We start from the raw sequence: 22,150 nt of genomic DNA on the forward strand, positions 1-22,150 counted from the left end.
CTTGGAGGTAATCAATATCTTTATACGTTTAATAGGATATTTGTTGACTATTTGTTATATAGATTAGTAAAAATGTGACTTTCAGTCGCATAAACTATTAAGAAATATTACTTTTGATCATATTTGTTAAAAATAAAATTAATTTAAACGGACATGGATGATTATCCATTAACCCGCTTCATCCGACGGATATGGATATGGATGGATGAAATTTTTATAAATGGATATGGATATGGATATGGATTAAAAACACTAAATGGATATGGATATGGATACGGCCTCAACTGATCTATATCCGATTCATTGTCATCCCTACTTATCATAAGTATTTTTCATTAATAATAAAAGTATTATAAATCATAAGTTTAAGGGGGATGATTCTCACACACACTTTTTTGATCCTCACACACCTATTTTAACCTTTTACTCTTCTAATAATACTCAATTGGTGTGTGAGGATCAAAAAAGTGTGTGTGAGAATCATCCCCCAGTTTAATTATAAGAATAAATAAATAATAATATAATTATTAAATGATATAATAAATATATATCACAAGTCTTAATTAAAAATAATTAATTTTATATCATAAGTAATTAATTATAATGCAGATCATTATTTATAACCTAAGTTTAAGTTTTATAACCATCAGTTTAATTAAAAGTTCGTCGGGTCATAACTTGAGCCTCGGGTGTCGGTTTTCGACGAATTTTATATATATCCTCCTCTAACCAACCAACCCGACACATTAGTGCACTCAAGAATACCCTAAGATCAGTTCATAAGTCATGTCATACAGCCATGAACCAAACATTGCTTTAATCCGTTTCAAAAACTTGTTTTAGCCATTCCGGGTGATCCGTGGCTCGGATTTCGATGACCCGAACATGAATGTTCATCCAATCATTAATCCTAACCCAATGGTACACCCTAAAGGCTCCAAAAATGGTCACAAAGTCTGACCCCATCTGATCATACAAGCTTTTACATTTCATTTTCATCAAAACACTAAAACAAGCATAACTTATGATCCGAAACTCGAAATGACATGAATCCAAAGCCTAAAATTATTGTCTTGATGAGAGGTACTCATCTATACACTTTATTCAATCAAAAACACATGTTAAGTTTATTGATTTTAACGAAACAAGGGCTGTCCACTTTTGATCAAACCGAAAACATAGCAAATCGAGTATTTCTACGCATAATAACATCAATACAATCATACACAAGTACTATAACATCATCATACATAAAAAATCAGTAAAAATAATCAAGATTGAAAAAGCTAGGGTTACGGTTTATACCCTAATCAAGAAATGATTAGTATAGATGCGTAGAGAATGATACGGTGAATCCGATTATGATGAAAGCTCCTTGAAATGAGTAAAAATTTGATGAAGATGATGTTGGTGTGTTGTGGTCGATGGCTAAAAAAAGAAAAGGGAGGAGGATGAGAGAAAAGGAGACTTGCTAGATTTAGCTTTAAGGAAATGGAAATGTGAAAATTGAGAAAATAAAATGCAAAAAAAAAAAGGAAATGGGGAGGCGATAAGGGGGTTTGGCCAAATAGGAGGTAGGGTGGGCCCCTCATGGCCCACTTTGGCCAAATGGAAAAATACTTGTGGCCCGAATGCCCGAACGAAGCCCGAAATGCGAAAACGTCGTTACGCGATTAAATTTTCGGAGGAATTACGCACACGCGAAAAATAAAATATATAAATACCTTATATACACATATGATATAAAAATATTATAATTAAAATAATTTGAATTCAAAAATCTCAAAAGTCTAATCGTTGGTTTTAAAACTGAAATGATTCGCCGGATAGAAATCCATGACACGTAGAAACGTACAATTTTAAATACGAATACAAATATTCATATAAAACATAATAAGGAATATATTACTACTAAATTAATAATATAAGTCATAGAAATGACGTGGCACGATTATCAAATAACGGACGTTAAATACAAACGGTAAAAGATAACGAAAAAAGTAGGGTCGTGACAGTTTCACTAGAATCATCATCAAGGTTATCAGCCCTTGAAGATGTTGTGGTTGTCCCTACATCAGCAAATTCACTCGCTTCTCACTCTAGACGCACCAGCCTGTCGATCTCCTCCCTAGTTAGGTTGTAGGGGATCTCCCCCTATTCTAGATCATCATAAACAACATAATGGTTAAGATGGTCCTGCATAGCTAAATATTCAAAAAGAGTTATTACTTTAAGTGGAGTAACGTATAGTGGATTGTTCTCATCATAACCCTTAGCAATTTCAACGGCCTACTCTTCAGGTTCTCTATCCCAAATTTCAAATGGATCAACCCCTTCTCCTTCATCTTCAAAAACTACTCTCTTTTCCCACTCATCCAATCTTTCCTTCAGTTCTCTTGACTCGGTCTGAACTGACACAATCCTTAACGCCTGACTATTTACAGTTGACTCCAACTCCTCAATCTTCAACTTTTGTTGTTCAGTGGTGTTTCTCAATTGAGTCATTTCGGAATTTTGTTTCTCTTTATCATCCGTAACTTTAGATTGAAACTTTGCAAAGTCAGCCGAGAGTTGAATCAGCCGTTTACCAAACATGCTCGTCGTAGCCTGATCATAAGTAGCACCAACTACAGGTTGATTTTGCTGTTGTTGTTGTTGTTGTTGTTGTTGTTGTTGAGATACATTTACACCAATGTTGATTTGAGAAGGTGGAACGTTTGGTGATTGTGTAGCTGAAGAGGAATCACCATCCTTCTGAACTGGTCTAATTCTCATTCGCTTTGGTTTCGACTTCGTTGACACACTAGGACCTTCATCATGGGTTCTCTTACGCAACTCATATTGGCTTACGTCAACGTCCTCTCCTTCATCCTCATCATACAGTTGACCAACATTCTTTTTCGGAGTCGGTTGAGTCACCTCTTTGTCTCGGATCACTTGAATCTCAGTCTCAACACCAGATGTGTTGTCCTCGTGTCTACAAGATACACCCTCTGGACACACATAGTTTTCATTAGCAAGATGACCAACCAATCGTTTAACAGGTACTTCAGGAACACATTTATTCTTCGGCATAATCCGATTGAAGGTCAGGTCGTTCAGATTTAACAGCCTTATCATGTCTCGTGGAATCATTGCAAGGCCATTCACTTGTTTGTTAATCATTATCTGCACAAACCTTGGAAATACCAAATGACTCTTTCTTTTGACATTTAGCAGCATGCCTTGGAAGATAACCTCGGAGAAAATTGAAATCAGCGTTAAAAACCAACGTTGTAAACATCGAACGGTAGGTCTCGGTCATCTCATCATAACCGCCCTTCATCGGACTCAAACATCTCAGCAATACAAACGTTAGATATCTGTACTGGTTACAAAACTTTGTCCGCTTTATAGCTTTCGTAATATCACCTGCATACCCACATCTGAGGAGGCAACTTCTAACTTTCTTATGATGCAGTGATGTAGGCAATTTATCATCATCTAGGAATCCAATATCTTCCCTAATAGTATGTGATGAGATACGAACAACTGTATTGTTCAAAGATCCAATAATCAACTTCTTCCCTTCCTACGTCTCAACTCTAGCATTCTTCCAGAAGATTCTCTTGTGTGAGTAATAGGGTGTGCATTCAACAGTGATTGCCCTATAAATTCTTGATCGCTTAAGAAACAATATAATATCAACAAATTGCTTCTTGGCTTTAGTGCCATTCTCATATAGCATGCCTAGGGATGGCCCCCGCAAGTAACGGGCATGGGTTCTATATACCCGCGACCCGCCCGTCGGGTTTTGTTTTTTGCACGTTGAGACCCATTACCCGCTATAACACCCCGCCAAATTACCATCTGACGGCGTGTTAATTCCGGTCCCACAGCTAATAGTTACGCCCTCTATATGAGACGTTTAAAGCAATCGCATTTAATTTTATTCAAAATTAACTTTCAAAAACATAAGTCAATAATCCCAAAATAGAAACACTGTTGTGATCGTAACCACAAGCCAACAGTATTTAAACAGTATAAAAGTTTTAAATGCGAAAGTAAATAATGTTCTTTAAAATCAAATGCTGACTCCATGGCCAGTCATGCAGCAAACACAGCGGAAGCATACCTCTTAAGGACCTGAGAATAACACACGCAAAAACAGGTTAACAAATAATGTTGGTGAATCTACAGGTTTAAAGTAATGTAACAGTATCTGAAGAAAAACAGTTATCAGAAAAACAGTTTAGTTTCCTTGACCACGAGATTCTATCGCTGCATACACCGAGCACCTGAATACTAGCATTAACCCGAGTATAGAAGCCACTATACCCGCCTTTACCTCATAAAATGTTATACACTTGTTCAAATGTATTTAATGTTCAAAGTAAATGCACCACTGCTTTTATAGTGGGTGAGGTTGTCAACCTAACGGATCCGTCCATCTAAATTGTGCTTACACCGATGGTATTAAAAGTATTCAAGCTAGAGGCTTTTTTTGAACAAAATTCAGTATGCATATGTGTAATACTCATGTCAATACAAAGTATTTGAAAATGTAAATATAACAGCGTGTATTCTCATCCCTGAAAACATGTAAAAAGCGGGACTGTAGACTCACCTTTGAAACAAGCTCGGATTGAAAGACAAATGACTTGTACGGTTTAGACCCGAGTAGTGTAACCTAAGTATACGTATGTAGGTTGGTCAATATAAGTATCTTATATAAGTGTGGTTTCATAGTGTACGTTGTCTTATTGCTCGACTCGACGCGATTCAAAGTGAAAGTCAACTATATCATGCAAGTCAAACAAAGTCAACCGAAGTCAAACCGAAAGTCAAACTTGGTCAATGTGATCAATTAAAGTCAACATCATTAGGTTCATGTCAAATATTGGTCAACATGTCAAACCTAAGTCAAACAATACGTTTTAGGTCATGAATAATCATTTTCACAATTTCAGTTTATCGTTATGCACAAAGTTTATGAACATGTAGCATACTTAGCACATTATCTCATAGTACAAAATTCATGCAAACATGAAAAACTCCAGATCATCACTACACTTAAAATTGATTCCAAAAAGTCCGGCTAGGGTCTCATACAACAATTAAAAGTCAGGAATCAGAAGGGATACATTTGGGGTTTACCAAGTCAGTTTCTGACCGCGCACTGATTTGGTTTTGGCTATAACCGGAGTTAGGAACATGAAATTGATACAAGAACAGTGGCCATAGTTCACTAACAAGTTAATCTAACACATATCAAAAATCTAGCAACTTTTGTTTAGCCAATTTGTACAGTTTATTCGTGCAAGTTGAACATTCAGTTTTCAGCTCAAATCAGAATTCACATAAAGTATAGCTCTATTGTGTCGAATGCATAAAGTTTCAGAGATTGACATAAACTAATAGTAAGTTACATATCATGTTAAGTTTCATTTTCCAGAATCATACATTCTCATGCAATATACACAATCCACAGAGTACAAAACCGTGTGCAATTTACAGATTCGATTCTCATTTAGTTAATCACATTCGCACGCGATTATCCGAAGATATAGATACAATTAGCCTATGATATCCACATGAAAGATGAAGTACTTTTTATCTACTTTTCAAATATGCAAAGCTTTAACCACAGAAGTTAACAAATTTTATCATACAAGGTCGTTTTCATGCAAGTGCTGTATAAAACTACTTTTACACTAATTCAAGCATATCTCGGGCTATACATAAGCAAACGATATGATATCCTAGTCTAAATTGAGTGTTTTTAAATTATATTTCCAGTGGTATAAGTCTCACATGCCAATTTGTTGTCTATCAATACCAGATTTCTGATCAAGCAACAAAAACACAACGATAATTCAAATTGACATAACTAGAGCATACGGAAACGAAATTAGGTGATTCCAAAGCCTAAACTCAATAGTTTTTCGCAAGGAATCTGATTATAACATAATATCAACATTTGAAAAATCAAAATTCACTAATCACACAATAAACAATTCGGTTTTTGCATTAAACAATCACAACGAGCAATTTATCGCATCTAGTAATCATCAAACATCAAGACTTGAGCAATAGACAACCTAATCCATGAAACCTTAACAAAAATTTGATTTTAGAGATTAGGGTTTATGTAAATATACCTTTGATCACAAAATTGTTTATACCAAAGCGTAGAGGAGATCGAGAATTACAACGTTTGTTCTTGAGGTTTTATCAAAAATTGAAAATTGAAGGTATGGTGGTGGTGATGATGGTCGACGGTCAAGAGAGGGGAGGAGGGATCGACTTCACAATTTTTCTAGTGAGGGTTTTACCTAATTTGTGTTAATACTTGCATTTATACTTACCCTAGTTTAAACAATTAGCACATAAGTCCCTCAAGTAGTCAAAACTTAACAAAATAAGGGGAGAGGGGAGGGGGTCGGCCGAATGGCCCATGGGAGTGACTCCCGGGCTCTCGTTTTGCAATTTCGTGTAATCGTGGTCCGTTTTAAGTGCCGTTTAGTCGTACCGAAGGCCCGGAACGCTAACCCGATCGTTAAACGCAACCAATCGTTTAATTTATTAAAAACCCAATAAATTAAATATTTTAAAAAGTTAATAATTAATAAAATTAATTATTAAAATAAACCCGAGCGTTTCGTTGCTCAAAAAGCTATTATCAAAATCGTATCGTTTTTATCGTATCTCATTATCCGAAATATTTATTTGAATTAATATCAACCCATATTAATTATTGTAACCCTTCGAAGATCAAGTATGCATTTATTACACATAAACACACAAAAGTTAAATAATCGCCGTTAAATAAACTAACGGAAGGTTAACGGAAGTAACGGAAAAATCAGGGTTGTTACACCCACCCTCGAGTAAAAATATTTCGCCCATGCCCGTGACCCGCGGATACCCGTGACCCGCGGGTAATAATAATATACAACTTTTTATTAGAAAATCCAAATAATTTTATTAATTATAAAACCATATGTACAAGTTATATGTATAATGACATGAAAATTAAGTTTTTTACTTGTATATAATATTATATTTTTAATCATTATTCAAATACTAGTAAAATAACTTTTTAATTTAATAATTGTAAGTATTAATTCGTGGGTAAATTAAGAAAAGTCTCTCACGGGTTGGGTTTTACCCGCGATAGGTAGTATATATACCCGCGACCCGCCCGCGACCAGTCGTCGGGTATAAATTTCTACTCGTACCCCTGTCCGCGGGCAAGGTTTAATGATTTTACCCGCCCATCGCGGATCGAGTACCCAGGGGTCACGAGTTTTTTTATCGCTCATTTCCATCCCTACGCATGCAATGACATTTGATTATGGACTAGCCTTTAACCCTGGTAAATTCACTGACAGTGGAATCTCAACAGTGTCCCCAGAAGATTGCCTTTGATCTTGAGACATTTCACCTAGCTGTAGGAAACTCAAAAACAAAATATTAGATATTACCACCATGTGACATTGGGTATCATCATTAAAACAATCACCACAATAATCATCAAGATATTTAAACTAAACAATCGTAGGTTACAAGAAATGAAAAATAACACAGACATACTATTGCATATATAGAGTCATCACTGTCGAATTCTTACATATTGGAATCATAGTCACAATGATAATAGACTAGCATTTTAATTTTAAAACAAACACAATATCCGAATACACGATATTCAACGAAACACTGGTTGACAAGTCATCCCACAATGGAATCATCGGGCACTGGTTTTATCTGATAAGAATCCTTGATCAAGTCTAATTTATCAAACAGGTATCAAGAATATATTTCATAATTTGAATAATTAGATATCCTATGTTCACTTTGATACATTTCTCGAGACAAATCAAGAGAATAGCTTCCATACCACTTAACACATCATCACTTGGATTCCTAAAAGTAACATTTCTCTTGATAATCCTCAGATGAGGTAACAGATCATCTCGGATGTCACTATCTTTTATCTCTACTCTACCTTCACTAAACTCATAATCTGGTAGTATTGATTGTATGCATTGGGAGTGGAAGAATTGTCATGTTTCTTGGCAAAGACAATACACAAGAGGTGATAAAAAAGGACCGTGTGTTATGCTTGAAGCAGTCGCCTTATAAGATTTGTGGATATGGCATGCATTCTTTAGTAAGGTAGGTTCGAACAACGACATTAACGTTTTAAATTTTTCACCATTGTTCAACACTATAAAATATGGAACTGCTCCACCTTCACCATTTGATGTAAACGGGCGTCCCTACCATAGAGGGCATTACCTAGGTGATAGTATATACCCATATTGGGCTATGTTGGTTAAAGCGCCCCATAAACCAACTGACGAACCACGTAAAAATTTTAAACGGTTTCTGAAACAACCCAACCCGCATTCTACACGACAATTTTTTTTAATAAAATAATAAACCATTAACGCCCAATTCGACGGTTACATAACGTGAACCGTTCCAAACAATTCATTTAAACAATATGACAAGTTTAATGTTTACAACCGGCGCAAAGGCCCTTAAACAAATGTAATACAAGTTCGACCCATTAAAAATGATAGTTTTAATCCAAACGACACTTGAGCATGGTTTTGGGCAAAACTACCCAAAACGCTAGGTCGACTTCCAAAAAGTTTCCTCAAGCATCCAACAAGGGAAACTAGTGCCCAACAACCCCTTTCCCTTTCTCCGCACCTATATCTAAAAAGATAAACAACGAGAGGGGTAAGCTAATGCTTAGTGAGTGCAATAATTATACGATTACATATACAACCTATTTACTTGCAATCACTTACGCATTTACCGCATACATGCTAGCAATATAATCATACCATCACAAGTATAATGCTAAACCTTCGACCACACAAGCTAGCATAACGATAGCATATAACTCGAATAATATAATATGCTACATTACAACACACAACCATGGTTAACCAATCCTACAAAGGAATGGTACTCGAATTTCCCATCGGTGTTCATAACAACCGTTAGAGTACTTAACACGTCGTACACTAACTCCACGGGTGGCATCTTAACACGTCGATACTTTACTCCGGGCGGTGTCTTAACACGTCGACACTTCACCCGTTACATCCCTCGGAGTGGCACCTTAACACGTCGATGCTTCACCCCCGAGTGGTGTCTTAACACGTCGACACTTCACTCGCACGTGAGATGTGGTGTATTAACACGTCGACACTTCACAACTCATGCTACACAAATAAATACATTATATATGCACGCATATAATTACTCCACTCACCTTATCACACCGGTGGTGATTAAGTATTTCCGTAAGCTTCAAAGCAAGTACCTAATTCATTAAGTACACATTTAATACACAACTAGTTGGACTAGTCACCAACATTTAACACTTAAGCATTTAATGGCCTAAATGCATTAAATGACTCACATACACCAAAACCACTCATTAATGGTCAAGACTCATCATAATCCACTAAAAGCTATTGATTAAAGTCTACAACACCAACTAACACAATTTATGGGTTTTTTTCATACCCATCTCATCCAATTAGGTCAACCATTACCCATTTGACCCATTTTAACACTTAGACTCACAAATTTTGGTCAAACTTAACCCATTAACAATCTTTCATCATTTTACAAGTGTATTAGTGACTAACAACACAATTAACACTTACAAATCCCAATTTACATGACCAAACCCTAGATTAACACCATTTGGGTTTCTTTGCGTCATATTAACTCAAATTCACCCATTAAATCCCCAAATGGGTCTTACAAGTCTCAAATGACCAAACCATAGCCATAAATTAACTAAAACTCAAAACATGGAATTAAGACTTACCAACACTATCAACTCGTAGCTAAGAACGAGGGGAACAATTTTACTTCTTGCTCCAAAGATCAAATCTCAAATCTTCACCTTCAAATCTTAATTTAAATCTAAGTGGGTTTTGTGTTTGAGAGAAAAATGGAGAAAGAAAAGAGAAAAGAAATTGAAGAAATGAGATAAGTGGCTGATATTTGAGCCACAATCTGATCCAAACGCGAAAAGACGAAATTACCCTTGAATTACCCTTTTTAAAAAGCTGAAATCGGAGTCAGTTCAGCCAGTGGGTCGCGGCGCGGCCGCTCTTCATCGCGGCGCGACATTTGAGGGGATTTCGATCCTGTTTAGCTCGCTTCCTGTTTCTGATTTACATGACATGCCGCGGCGCGGCCCCAACCATCCCCGGCGCGACATTAGGCATAAAATGATCAGTTTTTCGACAACATAACGAACTATTGAATTTACGACTTGTACACCTCGTTCCCGCTTTCTATATACATCTAAACTCCATCTTAAAGCCTCACTCGACTTAACACCATCAAAAACCCATGCATATACTTACACATGCATACATTCTCAAGTATATATATATATATATATATATATATATATATATATATATATATATATATATACACACACACACACACACATACACATATATACCACTTACTTCAAACTAGAACTTAAATCAATTAATCACACAAACGATTAAGTATAAAACGTTCATAAAATCAACTTCGTACCTTAAACCACATACGGGAAAAATGGGATGTTACAACTCTCCCCCACTTAAATCGGAGCGCGTCCTCGCGATCCAAGCCGCATGACAAGCGGGAAGGTAAACCAAAACGAACTCTTCGGATTCCCACGTAAACTCGGAACCCTTTCGATGACGCCATTGGACCTTAAAGGTCCTCACCTCTTTGTTACGCAACAATTTAACCTTTTCATCAAGAATAGCTATCGGTTCTTCAACATACTCTAGCTTGTTGTTCAAGGTAATCTCATCTAATGGCACCCAAGTCGAGTCATCCGCAAGACACTTACGGAGATGAGAAACATGAAACGTGTTATGGATTCCCGCAAGCTCTTCGGGCAACTCTAGTCTATAAGAAACCTCACCAACACGAGCCAAAACTTTGAAAGGACCAATAAATCGAGGAGCTAATTTTCCTCGCTTTCGAAACCGAATAACACCTTTCCATGGCGAAACCTTAAGCATCACCATGTCACCTTCTTGAAACTCAATCGGTCTCCTACCTTTATCGACATAAGATTTTTGTCTATCTTGGGCCGCCTTAAGTCGAGCCCGAATCATCTCAATCTTACTATTCGTCTCTAGAACCAAATCGGTACTCTCGATTTCTCTTTGACCCACTTCACCCCAACAAATAGGAGTTCGACACCTACGCCCATAAAGCATCTCATAAGGTGGCATTCCAATACTAGTGTGGTAGCTATTATTGTACGAGAATTCCACCAATGGTAAGTGCTCATCCCAACTACCACCAAAATCAATAACGCACGCCCTTAACATATCCTCCAACGTTTGATTCGTACGCTTGGTTTGACCGTCCGTTTGAGGATGATACGTCGTGCTCATTTTCAAATGAGTACCCATATCTTCATGAAACTTATTCCAAAACCGAGACGTGAAACGAGTATCTCGATCCGAAACAATAGATATAGGAATCCCATGTCTCGATATCACCTCCTTGATAAATAACTTGGACAAAGTCTCCGACGATATCGTTTTCCGAATAGGAAGAAACAAAGCACTCTTCGTCAACCGATCAACTATTACCCAAATCGTATCAAATTGGGTTCTTGCCGTCTTTGGTAACTTTGTAATGAAATCCATGGTAATGTGCTCCTATTTCCATTTTGGAACTTCCAATGGTTGTAGCTTACCATACGGCTTTTGGTGTTCGGCTTTAAGTTGCAAACACGTGACGCATTGTTCAACATACTTAACAACATCACATTTCATGTCGGGCCACCAATACTCTTTCTTCAAATCATAGTACATCTTTGTTGCACCCGGATGAATGGAATGCTTTGACTTATGTGCTTCATCAAGTAGCACCTTTCGGTAATCGCCCATCTTGGGTACCCACACCCTACCTTGAAAGGACAACTAACCATGCGGGCCTAAGGTAATGGACTCCGTTTGCCCCACGATTCGTTCCTCATGTTTGTTGTTAACAAAAGCTTCAATTTGAATCTCACCAAGCTTTACAAGAAAATCGTTAGTAATAATCATGCGTAACAATCCTACTCGTATTGCCGGATGTTGACTCTTTCGACTTAGCGCATCCGCGACCACGTTCGCCTTACCCGAATGATAAAGTATCTCACAATCATAATCCTTTACCACATCCATCCACCTACGTTGACGATAATTCAAATCTCGTTGATTAAAGAGATGTTTCAAACTCTTATGATCCGAATAAATCGTACACTTGACACCATACAAGTAGTGGCGCCAAATTTTCAACGCATGAACCACCGCCGCCAATTCAAGATCATGAGTCGGGTATCTCTTTTCGAGTTCCTTTAATTGTCGAGAGGCGTAAGCGATGACTTTACCTCTTTGCATTAGAACACACCCGATCCCATTTAATGAGGCATCACAATAAACCGTCATATCTTCAATCCCCTCCGGTAACACCAACACCGGAGCTTGACACAATTTCTCCTTTAACAATTGAAAAGCAATTTCTTGCTCGTTCTCCCAATTAAACCTCACGTTCTTCCTTGTCAACTTTGTTAATGGAGAAGCGATTTTAGAAAAGTCTTGGATAAACCGACGATAATAACCGGCCAATCCGAGAAAACTTCGAATTTCCGTAGGCGTAGTCGATTTTTCCCAATTCTTCACCGTCTCAATCTTCCCCGGATCTACTTGAATACCTTCCTTATTCACAATATGGCCAAGGAATTGCATTTCCCTTAGCCAAAATTCACATTTGGAGAATTTTGCATACAACTTCTCCTTCTGCAACGTCTTCAACACTTCACACAAATGGTGCTCATGTTCCTTCATACTCTTAGAATAAACAAGTATGTCGTCAATGAACACAATTACCGACTTGTCCAACATAGGTTGGTACACTCGGTTCATAAGATCCATGAATGCCGCCGTGCATTCGTAAGACCAAAAGTCATGACCACAAACTCAAAATGCCCGTAACGCGTTCGAAAAGCCGTTTTCTCTATGTCTTCCTCATGGACCCGCACTTGGTGATAGCCGGACCGTAAGTCAATCTTAGAAAAATATGTTGCACCTTGAAGTTGGTCAAACAAATCGTCAATCCGAGGCAATGGATAACGATTCTTGATCGTCACTTTGTTCAATTCCCGATAATCGATGCACATCCGCATACTACCATCTTTCTTTTTCATAAACAAAACCGGAGCGCCCCAAGGAGAAGCACTCGGTCGAATAAAACCCTTTTCAAGCAACTCTTGGGTTGGTTTAACAACTCTTGCATTTCCGTCAGCACTAAACGATAAGGAGTTTTAGCAATGGGAGTTGCTCCCGGAACCAACTCAATGCGAAATTCAACTTGTCTTTTCACCGGAACACCCGGTAACTCATCCAGAAAAACGTCTTCAAATTCATTAACCACCCCAGAATTTCACGAATGAATGGTGGCTCATCACGAGTATCAACTACATGGGCAAGAAAAACCATACCACCACTCTTAAGAAAATGTCGTGCCCGTGCATAAGTGCATAATGGTACGAGTCTTCTTCGCTTATCGCCACTCTTAAGAAAACCATACCACCACTTGGGGCCTTGACACGAATAAATTTTCATGGCATGCAATATCGGATCTATATCGATCGTGCCAATCCATACCCACAACAATATCAAACTCACCCAAAGTCATCGGAATGAGATCAATTTTACACGTTTCGGTACCAAACACAACATTACAATCTTTACACACATCAACCCCTAGCACCGTCTTGCCATCCGCTATTTCGACTCCTACCGGATGACTTAACTTAGCTAGCGGTTTGTTAAGCTTAGACACAAATCGAGGCGATACAAAAGACAAATTAGCACCGCTATCAAATAATGTCCTTGCCGGATTAGAGTTAACCATGAAAGTACCTGAGACAACTTCATTGGATTGCTTGGCCTCATCATTGGTCATCAAATAATTTCGCCCCCTTGCCGTACCCGCCGCTTTCTCCAATTTCTTAACATGATCACCCCGCAAATCGGGACACTCCGTCCTTCGGTGCCCTTCTTTACCACAATTAAAACAAGTAAGCTTGGTTGTAGATGATGGTTTCGGACAATCACGCGCCATATGCCCCTTTTGTCCACAATTGTAGCACGCATAAGTAAAATCTCTGGAAGCACCTTTCTTCACACTACCAACACTCTCGGAGCCCTTCTTGTGCTTTTTGTTTGAAAAGTTCGAATGACTAGTAGCTTCAAACTTCCTTTTGCCAAAAGTAAAGCCGCTTTTTCTCAAGACGAGCGACTCAAAACCTTTGGCCATATCAAACAACTCATCAAAACTTTTCACCACGTTCACACTAATCTTCTATTGATAACTATCGTTCAAGGTTCGATAAAAGTCTTCCTTCAACATTTGATCATTACCGACATACTCGGGCAAAATTGGGTCTTTGCCAAGAAAGTGGACTTAAGAGTGTTCAAGTCCATTGACTCTTGCCTCAAAGTACGCAACTCGTCTTTAAGCCTTGAAAGATCGGCCGACGTTCGGTATTCCTTGAAAAATTCTACCTTGAATTCATCCTACGTGAATTCCATACATTGTTCTTCACCGTAAAGTTGGATTTTCGCATCCCACCACAACTTAGCATCACCTCTCAACATGCTACAATCATACCTCATCTTCTTATCAAGAGGGCATTCACAAGTACGAAAAAGCCCCCTCCATATCGGAGATCCAATGGGCACTCTTAAGTGGGTCTCGTTCGCCCTCAAAAGTGGGAGGTTGAGCATCTTTGAAGTTCTTGTAGAAAAAGTCCCGTCTTCCAACATTATCTTCGTGAAGAACGGCCTTAATTTGTTCTTTAACAAGATCAACTACTTGCTCGTCAATCGAGTCCAAGAACATCTTTCTAACGTCCTCAAGAAAAGCCGTGTGATGCTTTTTCAAAGTGGCCTCAACTTTGGCCGTGAACTCGGGGTCCTCACTCGTGCCCCCATTTTCGGTATCGGGTCCGTTTCTTGTCTTCATTCTATAAAATGGAATAGGTTAAACAACGAAATGAAAAGAAATGACACATATATATACACATATACACCATCCCATTTTGCTCAATACTCGTCGTACATCGCTTGTTTGACACGACTTGAACCCGTAACAATGGTAGCTAGTCATTGTTACACGAGCACGTCGCATTAACTTGTTAGTACAACGTCTATCTCTCTTGATGATTACCACCACAACACAAAACAATTAGCGCAAGGTTAGATCACATAAACCTAAGCACTAACAATTTCCGATCCGACCTGAAGTCCTACAAGCCCCGCATAAACGCACACACAATGAAGTCTAAGTATAGGCACCTATCTCAAGTTGCCTAAATCCCTTAGACCATGCTCTGATACCACTTGAAACAACCCAACCCGCATTCTACACGACAATTTTTTTTAATAAAATAATAAACCATTAACGCCCAATTCGACGGTTACATAACGTGAACCGTTCCAAACAATTCATTTAAACAATACAACAAGTTTAATGTTTACAACCAGCACAAAGGCCCTTAAACAAATGTAATACAAGTTCGACCTATTAAAAATGATAGTTTTAATCCAAACGACACTTGAGCATGGATTGGGGCTAAACTACCCAAAACACTAGGTCGACTTCCAAAAAGCTTCCTCAAGCATCCAACAAGGGAAACTAGTGCCCAACAACCCCTTTCCCTTTCTCCGCACCTGCATCTAAAAAGATAAACAGCGAGAGGGGTAAGCTAATGCTTAGTGAGTGCAATAATTATACGATTACATATACAACCTACTTGCACTCACTCACGCATTTACCGCATACATACTAGCAATATAAATAATCATACCATCACAAGTATAATGCTAAACCTTCGACCACACAAGCTAGCATAATGATAGCATATAAATCGAACAATATAATATGCTACATTACAACACACAACCATGGTTAACCAATCATACAAAGGAATGGTACTCGAATTTCCCATCGGTGTTCATAACAACCGTTAGAGTACTTAACACGTCGTACACTAACACCACGGGTGGCATCTTAACACGTCGATACTTCACCCCGGGCGGTGTCTTAACACGTCGACACTTCACCCGTTACATCCCTTGGAGTGGCACCTTAACACGTCGATGCTTCACCCCCGAGTGGTGTCTTAACACGTCGACACTTCACTCGCCACGTGAGATGTGGTGTCTTAACACGTCGACACTTCACAACTCATGCTACACAAATAAATACATTATATATGCGCGCATATAATTACTCCACTCACCTTATCACGCCGGTGGTGATTAAGTATTTCCGTAAGCTTCAAAGCAAGTACCTAATTCATTAAGTACACATTTAATACACAACTAGTTGGACTAGTCACCAACATTTAACACTTAAGCATTTAATGGCCTAAATGCATTAAATGACTCACATACACCAAAACCACCCATTAATGGTCAAGACTCATCATAATCAGGGCCGGCCCTAGGGTAGGGCCACAGGGGCGACCGCACCCGGGCATCACATTTTAAGAGGCATCAAATCTGGAATTCTGAGTTTTTTTTGTAAGTTCAGTTGAGTTTTTTTTTTTTTTTTTTTTTTTTTTTTTTTTTTTTTTGTAAGTTCAGATTAGAAATTTCATGGAGAAGGAAAAATCAAAAGTTGGAAAGAGAAAAAATCTTTTGTTCCTTGATATTGTAAAGTTATTTTTCTTTTGTCAGATGTGTTAATTTTATTAAAATCCAATATATCATTATATATAGCGTATTGTACAATCACATATGAATTTTGAAATTCTAGTCTAACAATAGAGGTGTCATAATAATGTGAATTCTTAAAATAAATTTACTGATTTCTTAATATAATACTCCATACTACTTGATTTTTATATTTCTTTAATTTAATTATTTCTAAAATGAACAAAAGTCATTTTTTGAAAGTTTTATTTTATTGGTGTGTCACAGACAAATTTTGGTATAGTATGAAAATGAATCTTTTTAAGATGTCAATTTTTGAGAAAATGTTTGAGAATAAAAATGTAAAGTTGATTGTTTTTTTGAAGGTAGACAATTAATTTGAAACAAAAGAAAAATAGAATTATATACACATATTTCGGGATAGATCGAGTAATATTCTAACAATTTAGACACATGTTACATTAACTTGATATTTTTCTTTTATAATTTACGCATTAATTAAAACACGTATGAAAAAGAAAAATACACTATAAACATTTTAACTAGACTTGAATTATCACTTTTATCGTAGTTTATCTCTTCAAATTGTCACACTAAATTTATTTAAAAAAAATAACGTGAAAATGAGTTATATAAGTCGATTAGCTTTTCAACACTTGTTTATAAATAGAATAGGGGGCATTATCTGATTGTTTCACCCCGGGTAACAGAACATTCAGGACCGGCCCTGATCATAATCCACTAAAAGCTAGTGATTAAAGTCTACAATGAAATGTCCCGTTCTTATTGATTAAAAACGTTCCATATTAATTGATTTCGTTGCAAGATTTTGACCTCTATATGAGACGTTTTTCAAAGACTGCATTCATTTTTAAAACAAACCATAACCTTTATTTCATAAATAAAGGTTTAAAAAGCTTTACGTAGATTATCAAATAATGATAATCTAAAATATCCTGTTTACACACGACCATTACATAATGGTTTACAATACAAATATGTTACATCGAAATCAGTTTCTTGAATGCAGTTTTTACACAATATCATACAAACATGGACTCCAAATCTTGTCCTTATTTTAGTATGCAACAGCGGAAGCTCTTAGTATTCACCTGAGAATAAACATGCTGTAAACGTCAACAAAAATGTTGGTGAGTTATAGGTTTAACCTATATATATCGAATCGTAACAATAGACCACAAGATTTCATATTTCAATACACATCCCATACATAGAGATAAAAATCATTCATATGGTGAACACCTGGTAACCGACATTAACAAGATGCATATATAAGAATATCCCCATCATTTCGGGACACCCTTCGGATATGATATAAATTTCGAAGTACTAAAGCATCCGGTACTTTGGATGGGGTTTGTTAGGCCCAATAGATCTATCTTTAGGATTCGCGTCAATTAGGGTGTCTGTTCCCTAATTCTTAGATTACCAGACTTAATAAAAAGGGGCATATTCGATTTCGATAATTCAACCATAGAATGTAGTTTCACGTACTTGTGTCTATTTTGTAAATCATTTATAAAACCTGCATGTATTCTCATCCCAAAAATATTAGATTTTAAAAGTGGGACTATAACTCACTTTCACAGATTTTTACTTCGTCGGAAAGTAAGACTTGGCCACTGGTTGATTCACGAACCTATAACAATATATATATATATATATATATATCAAAGTATGTTCAATATCTTGAATCAATCCACGACCCAGTGTATACGTATCTCAGTATTGATCACAACTCAAACTATATATATTTTGGAATCAACCTCAACCCTGTATAGCTAACTCCAACATTCACATATAGAGTGTCTATGGTTGTTCCGAAATATATATAAATGTGTCGACATGATAGGTCGAAACATTGTATACGTGTCTATGGTATCTCAAGATTACATAATATACAATACAAGTTGATTAAGTTATGGTTGGAATAGATTTGTTACCAATTTTCACGTAGCTAAAATGAGAAAAATTATCCAATCTTGTTTTACCCATAACTTCTTCATTTTAAATCCGTTTTGAGTGAATCAAATTGCTATGGTTTCATATTGAACTCTATTTTATGAATCTAAACAGAAAAAGTATAGGTTTATAGTCGGAATAATAAGTTACAAGTCGTTTTTGTAAAGGTAGTCATTTCAGTCGAAAGAACGACGTCTAGATGACCATTTTAGAAAACATACTTCCACTTTGAGTTTAACCATAATTTTTGGATATAGTTTCATGTTCATAATAAAAATCATTTTGTCAGAATAACAACTTTTAAATCAAAGTTTATCATAGTTTTTAATTAACTAACCCAAAACAGCCCGCGGTGTTACTACGACGGCGTAAATCCGGTTTTACGGTGTTTTTCGTGTTTTCAGGTTTTAAATCATTAAGTTAGCATATCATATAGATATAGAACATGTGTTTAGTTGATTTTAAAAGTCAAGTTAGAAGGATTAACTTTTGTTTGCGAACAAGTTTAGAATTAACTAAACTATGTTCTAGTGATTACAAGTTTAAACCTTCGAATAAGATAGCTTTATATGTATGAATCGAATGATGTTATGAACATCATTACTACCTTAAGTTCCTTGGATAAACCTACTGAAAAAGAGAAAAATGGATCTAGCTTCAACGGATCCTTGGATGGCTCGAAGTTCTTGAAGCAGAATCATGACACGAAAACAAGTTCAAGTAAGATCATCACTTGAAATAAGATTGTTATAGTTATAGAAATTGAACCAAAGTTTGAATATGATTATTACCTTGTATTAGAATGATAACCTACTGTAAGAAACAAATATTTCTTGAGGTTGGATGATCACCTTACAAGATTGGAAGTGAGCTAGCAAACTTGAAAATATTCTTGATTTTATGTAACTAGAACTTGTAGAATTTATGAAGAACACTTAGAACTTGAAGATAGAACTTGAGAGAGATCAATTAGATGAAGAAAATTGAAGAATGAAAGTGTTTGTAGGTGTTTTTGGTCGTTGGTGTATGGATTAGATATAAAGGATATGTAATTTTGTTTTCATATAAATAAGTCATGAATGATTACTCATATTTTTGTAATTTTATGAGATATTTCATGCTAGTTGCCAAATGATGGTTCCCACATGTGTTAGGTGACTCACATGGGCTGCTAAGAGCTGATAATTGGAGTGTATATACCAATAGTACATACATCTAAAAGCTGTGTATTGTACGAGTACGAATACGGGTGCATACGAGTAGAATTGTTGATGAAACTGAACGAGGATGTAATTGTAAGCATTTTTGTTAAGTAGAAGTATTTTGATAAGTGTATTGAAGTCTTTCAAAAGTGTATAAATACATATTAAAACACTACATGTATATACATTTTAACTGAGTCGTTAAGTCATCGTTAGTCGTTACATGTAAGTGTTGTTTTGAAACCTTTAGGTTAACGATCTTGTTAAATGTTGTTAACCCAATGTTTAGAATATCAAATGAGATTTTAAATTATTATATTATCATGATATTATCATGTATGAATATCTCTTATTATGATATATATACATTAAATGTCTTTACAACGATAATCGTTACATATATGTCTCGTTTAAAAATCATTAAGTTAGTAGTCTTTTTTTTACATATGTAGTTCATTGTTAATATACTTAATGATATGTTTACTTATCATAGTATCATGTTAACTATATATATATCCATATATATGTCATCATATAGTTTTTACAAGTTTTAACGTTCGTGAATCACCGGTCAACTTGGGTGGTCAATTGTCTATATGAAACATATTTCAATTAATCAAGTCTTAACAAGTTTGATTGCTTAACATGTTGGAAACATTTAATCATGTAAATATCAATCTCAATTAATATATATAAACATGGAAAAGTTCGGGTCACTACATACAACACCAACTAACACAATTTATGGGTTTTTTTCATACATCTCATCCAACTAGGTCAACCATTACCCATTTGACCCATTTTAACACTTAGACTCACAAATTTTGGTCGAACTTAACCCATTAACAATCTTTCATCATTTTACAAGTGTATTAGTGACTAACAACACAATTAACACTTAAAAATCCCAATTTACATGACCAAACCCTAGATTAACACCATTTGGGTTTCCTTGCATCATATTAACCCAAATTCACCCATTAAATCCCCAAATGGGTCTTACAAGTCTCAAATGACCAAACCCTAGCCATAAATTAACTAAAACTCAAAACATGGAGTTAAGACTTACCAACACTATCAACTCGTAGCTAAGAACGAGGGGAACAATTTTACTTCTTGCTCCAAAGATCAAATCTCAAATCTTCACCTTCAAATCTTAATTTAAATCTAAGTGGGTTTTGTGTTTGAGAGAAAAATGGAGAAAGAAAAGAGAAAAGAAATTGAAGAAATGAGATAAGTGGCTGATATTTGAGCCACAATCTGATCCAAACGTGAAAAGACAAAATTACCCTTGAATTACCCTTTTAAAAAGCTGAAATCGGAGTCAGTTCAGCCAGTGGGTCGCGGCGCGGCCGCTCTTCATCGCGGCGCGACATTTGAGGGGATTTCGATCCTGTTTAGCTCGCTTCCTGTTTCTGATTTACATGAAATGCCGCGGCACGGCCCCAGCCATCCCCGGCGCGACATTAGGCATAAAATGATCAGTTTTTCGACAACATAACGAACTATTGAATTTACGACTTGTACACCTCGTTCCCGCTTTCTATATACATCTAAACTCCATCCTAAAGCCTCACTCGACTTAACACCATCAAAAACCCATGCATATACTTACACATACATACATTCTCAAGTATATATATATATATATATATATATATATATATATATATATATATATATATATATATATATATATATATATATCTATATACCACTTACTTCAAACTAGAACTTAAATCAATTAATCACACAAACGATTAAGTATAAAACGTTCATAAAATCAACTTCGTACCTTAAACCACATACGGGAAAAATGGGATGTTACAGTTTCAAGAAAGTGCAAGGAAAGATATTGAACGTGCATTTGGAGTATTAGAGGGTAGATTTGCAATGTTAAAAACTCCGACGAGATCTATAGACTTCAACAAAATTACAGGACATATGTATGCTTGTATTGTGTTGCATAACATAATTCAAGAAAACAACGATTTGTTATTGGTCGGAGAGAAGAAAGAATGACACAAAAGAACCCACCACAACGGTTAGAAAGGAATTTGAGGGATCGAGATGCAAGGGCTAAGGAAATAAGAGATAGGCAAGTTCACAAACAGTTGGAGGCAGATTTAATCGAACACGTTTGGAACTTATCACCTTACTTTCGTACCGCTAATAATAATGAATAATTTGTTATGTATTTTTTATTTAAATTAT

This window comes from Rutidosis leptorrhynchoides, chromosome 3, assembly GCF_046630445.1.
Source record: "Rutidosis leptorrhynchoides isolate AG116_Rl617_1_P2 chromosome 3, CSIRO_AGI_Rlap_v1, whole genome shotgun sequence".
Lineage (NCBI taxonomy): Eukaryota > Viridiplantae > Streptophyta > Magnoliopsida > Asterales > Asteraceae > Rutidosis > Rutidosis leptorrhynchoides.